The sequence below is a fragment of the Halyomorpha halys genome, unplaced genomic scaffold, assembly GCF_000696795.3.
Source record: "Halyomorpha halys isolate HHAL.00 unplaced genomic scaffold, Hhal_1.1 Scaffold107.1, whole genome shotgun sequence".
Classification (NCBI taxonomy): Eukaryota; Metazoa; Arthropoda; class Insecta; order Hemiptera; family Pentatomidae; genus Halyomorpha; species Halyomorpha halys.
Window position 1 is genome coordinate 935,873 of NW_027112128.1, and position 7,801 is coordinate 943,673.

The 7,801-nt window shown below is 31.1% G+C and overlaps 1 protein-coding gene across 1 annotated transcript in view; it reads left to right on the forward strand.

Annotated features, from left to right (window-relative positions):
- Positions 1–7,801, forward strand: part of LOC106677713 (uncharacterized) — a 66,202-nt gene that overhangs the window by 55,155 nt on the left and 3,246 nt on the right. The window lies entirely within an intron of this gene.

The window sequence follows — 7,801 nt, forward strand, 5'->3', positions numbered from 1 at the left end:
CCTTACTTATCTGACTTTTCAAACAGACAATTGTAGCGAGTAGGTTGGTAGATGTACGACATGTCACAATCTCACAACTTTCGAAATATTAGCTTAAAACGGGAAGGAGAGACTTTGAAATAGAGCAAGCGCCTGAAATTGAAAGCGCCTGAAATTGAAAAACGGCATCAAAATGAAAAATCACAACCCCTCACGATAGCCGAGCGTTCTAAACCAAAAAAATTAATAGAAGTATTAACTATATATATATATATATTAGGTGATATTAAATATTTATATTGGTAATGAATTTTCATAGATTTTCCTGCCGTTTTTTATTCGACATTACTTTCGGAAGCTTACACGAAACTTATGTCATTTTTTCTTTAATTTTAATTCTTTTGACAGCAATCTATCCAATTTGTATGAGTCACCATAAAAATTGTGTTGAAAACACCTCTTGAATCCCACTTAAAACCGATTCTTCAGCCATCACTATCATTTAGCAATCTCAACTTTCAGTGTAATAGAAATAATATTATTTATTATAAGTGGCGTAATATTTTCAATTATTATATATAATCAATCATAGCTGGTGCTTAGCGTAAAAACGTTTCAATTGTCTTCTTGGTAGATTTAAAAATTAGAAATAAATACTAACACTGAAGCGATTAGTTCCGTTTACTTTCAATAATTGACGTAATATTATCTTTTATAGAACACAATAGATTGGTATTTTCTTCATAAGTATTACGATGAGCTAAAGGAGGAAATGAATAAATTGTATAAATATTGAAAATAGTTATTATGCAGAAGAAAGCAAACGAAAAAAGAGTCGTCTTCTTAGATACATCGTCATAGCCGCGAAATATCGTTTTAGTTCCAGAGTCGGCGGATGTAATGTGATTTAAACGGTAGCGGGGCGCGATGGCATCTTCCATCCCGATCAGCGGCACTTCTGGAAGAAGCAATGTGACGGAAACTTTAGTCAGCTTCAGCTACTCCATATTCAAGGTGAAAGAAATTTCGTTAACATCAGTCATTCAGCATTTAGGAAAAAATTCAGGAGGCAGCCATTTTGAATCTTTTTATGAGATGTATCGACGTTACAACCAGAACTATATTTTACCAAATGGTTAGATGCACGTACGGGATTCTTCCAGATTAGCGATAGGCCTCTTCAAATTGTTTTCTGAAAAAGGTTTGGGTTATGGACAACGTGATAGTTAAAATCATTAATTATCAATAATAAAAAATATTATACAATTAGTCTTATTTTTCTTTACTAAAACATATTATATGCTCAACGGAAATTTTAGCGTCACATTGATATATTGAAAGTAGCAGGCATATATGCCCAATTCAATTTAACAAACTTAAAATAAACCTGTATGTTACTATATAATTTATTAATAATTTCTATATTCACAATTTTTGTATTTTACTGTTATTAACTTATCATAACACTAGTTTTACTATCATTAAAACTATTGTCCTTGATGATTTCCGGATTGGCCGAAACGTTGGACATGTAATATGTTTTAATAAAGAAAGTTCAAACCATTTGAATAATTTTATCATTATTAATAAAACTACTAGTCTCAAACAGCACAATAAAAAGATATAACTCATTAGTTTGTTTAATATTTTAGCAGTAAAAAACGTAAAATATTTAAGAGGTATTTTTCTCGATTTTTGATTAGCTAAATTATGAATTACTTCCTAAACTTCTGAGTTCATTCTTGATTCGCTTCAATTTATGAATCACAGAGAGTCCAGTGAGTCCATAGAGTAAATATGACAAGAGAATTGGTTTTGGCAGCTACTGAAAGGACTATTGTTTTCTCACTGTATGAGAGTGCCTCAACGTCTTGATTTTGAACAGAAACAGCTTATCAAACTTGTAACAGGTTGATTTATTGGTTAAAGAAATGGCCAAAATGGGTATCACTTGGTCTCCTAGTAATGCTACTTATGACCATTAGAGGAAGACCTCATGGATCGTGGGGCCCTGGACCCTTAGTGTAAACATGGAAATTGGTTACGAAGCAATATTTGGCCCATTACCAGGATGGGAATTGATACAAATTATGCAGTATAAAATAATGTAGATAAAATAAATAAGGATCAAATTCTTTTGATCCTATACTCTCAACATATTTTATTACTTCTCCGACGTTTCGGCCCCTTAGGTCATTATCAAGAAGACTTATAATTGATTTGTTATATTCACTAATTCAACACAAAAATATTAATGCATTAATATAAATTTTATAACTCTTTTCTTTTTTACACAATTAAACTGAATCTGTGGGTTTAGTTTATAATAGTAAATTCAGTAATATCACTATCACTTTAATATTTGAAATATCAATTTGATAATTTCCTAAGGGCCGAAACGTCGGAGACGTAATAAAATATGTTGAAATTATAGAATCAAATGAATTGTGTTTTTACTATCGTTAAACACTCTCAAACAAGTAATGAATACAAGTGAAAATTAAATTTAAAAAAATTATATAAAAATAATAATGAAATAAAATTGGTAATTTAACAAAAATATAATGAAAAGTATATGTAACAAAAACATACGTAATAATATGTGGTGTATATAAAGAAACCTACTATAGACTAGGTGCTTACTGCTTTGAAATGGCTGATGCTTTATTTGTTTTGTTGTTTTTTTTTTACATAGTTTTTCGATTATTATTGCTTATTTTATTTTTATCATTTTATAAATCATGTCTTATATAATCGGTCTTTAAATTATAGTCCTCATGATGGTCCAAATATTTGCTTCAAACCGTCGGCATATCTAATAATAACAATTAAAATGAGTGTCATAATTCTTTTCACAATATAACTCAAAATTCGACAGACCGACATATAACTCAGACCGTGGAGGTCCAAGTCATCGCGCGTTTCATGACGCGGTTTTCATAGGGTAGGTACATCACTACCACGCCTATTTTCGTGAGAGCCATCCATAGGCTAATGGGCCTCAAAAATGCCCGGGGGAGGCTGTGAGTAAGTATTATATAATTATATGCTTGAAAAAATATATCCTATATTTATTAATAAAACGTATCCTTACAGCTAAAAAACGTATTTTTATGATTCATGCCAATTTTTTCAACTTAATAAAATATGTCTATTTAAAAAAAAAAACGACCAATTGTAACTAAACTAATCAATGTTCTTCAGGAAACAATTTAAAGCGCCATACTTTATTCGAAATATTGTAATTTAATTTACTTTTTTCCGATTCGTTCAAACATTTATTTTAAACTGCACGTATGTGATTTTTTTTCAAATCCTAATATCGTCAATATTTTACACAATCTTACATATCTAGTTTTTCTTTACTTCCAGAGGTATTTTTATTTTATATTAATATGAGAGATCTAGACTACATCTCGACAAACGACTGCCAAGGAATACTCATACAAGACTGAAAAGACAGAAAACTGCTCGTCGATTTCGACTATTACATTTACTAGACAAACGGTCTGAATTGCCAATCCATTACAAAAGACTGATCTACATGACTATTATAAGGCCTATCTGGACATACGGAGTTGAGCTTTGGGGCTCCACTAAACCATCAAATTCCTCCTGAATCCAATTCTTACAGTCCAAAATCCTTAATGCTCCTTACTTTGTCACAAATCAAGTCATCCATCAGGACCTCAATGTCCCATATGTTGCCGATTTGGCCAAAACCAGATACTATTCCTTCCATGGAAAACTTCCCAACCACCTAAATCCACTTGTTTTTAACCTGGCTTCTCCTTCATTATCTAATAATCCTCCTAAGCATCTGAAAAGAAGATGGCCTCGAGATCTTCTCTAGAAAAGTTATTGGAATTCTATCGACGGGTAGATACTCTATATGTTTGTACCATGTCACTATGTCACATACAGCAAATTTACTTGTTGTATATATTTGTATACAGTTGTAAATAACAATAAATAAATTATTAAAAAAAAAAAATATGAGAGATCTAATCACATCAGCAAACAATTGCATAAGAAGTCACCAGCCTTCGATTCAGTTAGTTCCTTAAAATGGATGATATGACAGTTCTCCCAGCCGTCACAGCCTCTCTCTTCGATACCTTCACTTATTAGCTGACTTGACATCAGGAAGCCGTTACCAAGATAGCTGGGATTTACTTTCTTTGATAGTTACGCTCATAATTCGATGTCTGTCCCGTGTAATGACATCTAAACGTTCCATCGGTCATTACATTTTATAACGTTTCCGCCAGATCAATCGTTTGTCAGATATCTAGAGTGTAGAAGAAAAAACTTTGACATCTTCAAATTACTTTTAGGCCGCAACATAAGAAAATCATTTATTTTTTCACGTGGAATACGTTTTATTGAACACCGAATACTAAGATCGCCCCTTGTCAATTTAAATAACTTTTACATATTTTGAAGTGGATCACAAATACTGTTCTAATTCGAATCTTCCCTTAACGCCAAATATGGGTATTAGATATAATAATACATTTTATAATCCTTTGAAATTGTTCTACAAATGCATATTTTATTTTTAATATTATAGGATCAATAAATTTAATACTTTTTTCTTTATTTCTTGAAATTTACAACTGTATTTAAGTTAAACATTCGAGTAAATGTGATAAGCTATAATGATATGAAATATTTGTGAAGAAACTACCCTTTGGTTGCACTGCAATAACATTTAATATCAGTAATAGAAGAGAAAGCAAGGTTAGAAACTAGTGTGCTTGGATAGTTAGGGAATTTATCATAGAGGAATGGTTCGGATTAGATACATATAGAACATTCAGGTCTTTATGGAAGATATTCTCAGTGATAATGTTAGGTGCATGTTGGATTTTATGCAGAATTTTGGATTTCAAGGATAGGATAAGAGAGATATTCGATGGTCTTATTGGAGCTCCAAAGCTCAACTCCGTAAGCCTAAATACTTCCATTTTCGGTTAGAGCTTTTATTGCTGTAGCAGTTTGTAGTACGACTATATATACATCTGTAAAAACCATAATGTGACCGGTTACTGATAAGTAGAGACCAAATTTCCGTATCATCTTTTGTTCCCTTGGGTCAAATCCAACTGAAGCTCAAGAGAAATTCGAATCATCAAAAAGACGTTCTATTCACACCAGTTTTATTTTTCAATAAATTATTCGTTTCGGAATTACTATACAATTTATGGATTTTCTATACGAAATTCATTTCTTTGATTTTGATAACGAACTTATAGTTTAAATTAAAAAAATTGTTTATGATTCACTAAATCAAATAGCTAATATCTCGAAACTAATAATTAATATTTGATTAAATAATTCGTCAAACGAACTCAGTTATTCCTATCCGAGATACTTGTTCTTCTTCGATTCCGTTAAAGCTGCGATATGCGGAAAATGGAGACGAGGCGAAATTCCATAGGTTTTGGGAAATCACAAGTTGACGCTCACTGCAATCGAATTAAGTTTTCAAGCTTAAATTTTATTAATAAAATAATTATTGTATTCTAGAGATCGCAAATTGAGATTAGATTTAGTACCTAATTTTTTTTTAATCTTAAGATTATAGTAGTTTTTAAAAGTTTAAAATTGATTTTTCCACTCTACATAATTGGAATACAAAAACATTAAATACAGTTAGCTCCCACTTAGCTCTTCAATTGTGAATAAAATATTACGTTTTTAATCTGAATGGATTAGTTTTTTAGTTATTATTACTAAACAATGACTAGCAAATTAATTTTTAGATTAGATAAGGTTTCTTGCAACATATTAGTAATATAAATTACACAATAAAGTTTATTTTGGGGTGTTCTATACAGAACTTTGTATATTGTGAATATTTATTGCTCGATTTTGCCTTTTTTTGTGTTATTATTGTCCGTTTTTCCTGTCTCTATTAAAAAGTAATATGTTTGGAATAGTTTGTTTTATTTTATATTCATATCACTCAATGAGGTTTTATAATTTAATATTGCGGTACAGTTTTATATAGCTTTACGGCCGCAATTCTTTTACTAACTTCTAAGGGACATTATTACCAGTTTGTTTGTCTTTATAAATATACAGCATAATGTGTGGTGAATTCCTTAATTGGTAATTTAATAAAAAAAATTTGATAATTATTTTTTGTAATTTGCTTGCATCGTAAATTTTACAATGTATCCAAAATTAACTGCATTAGGCAAAATTGATGGGGGAGGGAGGAGCTTCTTCCAATGTTCTCACTTGAAACTCAGCCGTAGCAAAAAATGCTTTGTAATCAGCTACATCATGGACAAAATAGAAAGTATTTCCCCAAGAAATGCAATTTATTATTATTTTTTTTTGCAAACGACGGTCTGGTGGCGTTGCTCCAACATAGCGATGTTAATCTTGAGTTAACGAAGTGGGGAAATCTGCACAACGCCCATTGTTGTCAAAGCGTAAATCTCAGGAAGTCAGGCACCATGTTATAATAGTTGTGTGACAAAAGATGAGAGTTTGATGCAGCCGTTCCCTAAGTACGTGGTGGAAAAAAAAAAACTTCTATGAAGAATTTTTGACACTGAAATAGAATAATTTCTTCATTTTCATTGTTGTCATTGCAAAGAAGGGGAAACATTTTGTAAAATTGTCATAAATTCCAATATTATTGACTTGTCATATGAGGCGTAAAAATATCCATAATGCAGGAATTCATTTTCTTCTTAATCTCTAACCCACTTTAACGTAAAACTGTATTGAATTCGAAGTAGAACAATTCAGCAGAACAGCAGGTTGTACAGTATATCTTCGCCCATCGTATGTGGGTCGAAACGTTAACAGTAAATAAATTGTTGAAAATTAATTATTTTTTCTTGACCTAAGCCCTGAACATCTCCTTCAATCTTTCAAATACATTGAATTTTTATGTTTTGAGGGCTTGGGCATGAGATCCAGATTGTGACTAGTATCTGAATTATGGGCATTTGTTTAGTTTCCTAAAAAATTTCCAAATTTGAATCTATCCCCATTTGCATCTCTACGGCTTGAATATTGTTAATATATATGTTTTTTTTTAAATAATAGTTTTTTTTAACAGCTTGTAACGAGTTTAAATTACCATCAACACGTTGAAGAACCAACTCTGGTACGTCTGCATGAGTTGGTCAAATGCTTCTACCTAATTCACCAGACATTTTCCCAACTTTTGCTTCAAGCACCTTACGAGTAAAAAAGTTTCAAAACCAAAGTGACATTGTAAATGTGTCAGTGTCTTTTGTACCAGGAACCTAAATTTCCTCACTGCTGTGACAAATAAGCATGTTGAACACTATGCATAATTGAAATGAAGATAGGGCATATTTTATAAAGATAAAAAATTATTTTAAATCTCTCGAATCATTTCTTTTAGATCTATATTAAAAGTTAACCGTAACTTTTATCTAGAAAATATGTTACAATATGAATATCAGTTCAAAAATAAATTTGACAAAATAATATTAAATAGGAAATAAGTAAAGTAAATCGCACTGCATTATTTTATTCATAAGGCTTCTTTTTTTGTAACAGGATGTAACGGTTGGCCAGATCGAACACCCTCAGCTTCCTGTCTTTCATCGCTAAAACAATTTTTTCTTTTCCGATTTGTTCCATTTTCATTAGCTGTGGGAAATTTTTAAACCTGTTTTTCAATGGATAAGGCGTAAAACCTTTTTCAATGAATTTATTGGAACGAGTTGGCTTGTTCAAGTAATCAAATTATTGAAGAAGTTTTTCGGGGGGTGCGGTCAGCAAAGAACAACATAAATAAACAAAACCATATTTATTTATTTTATGC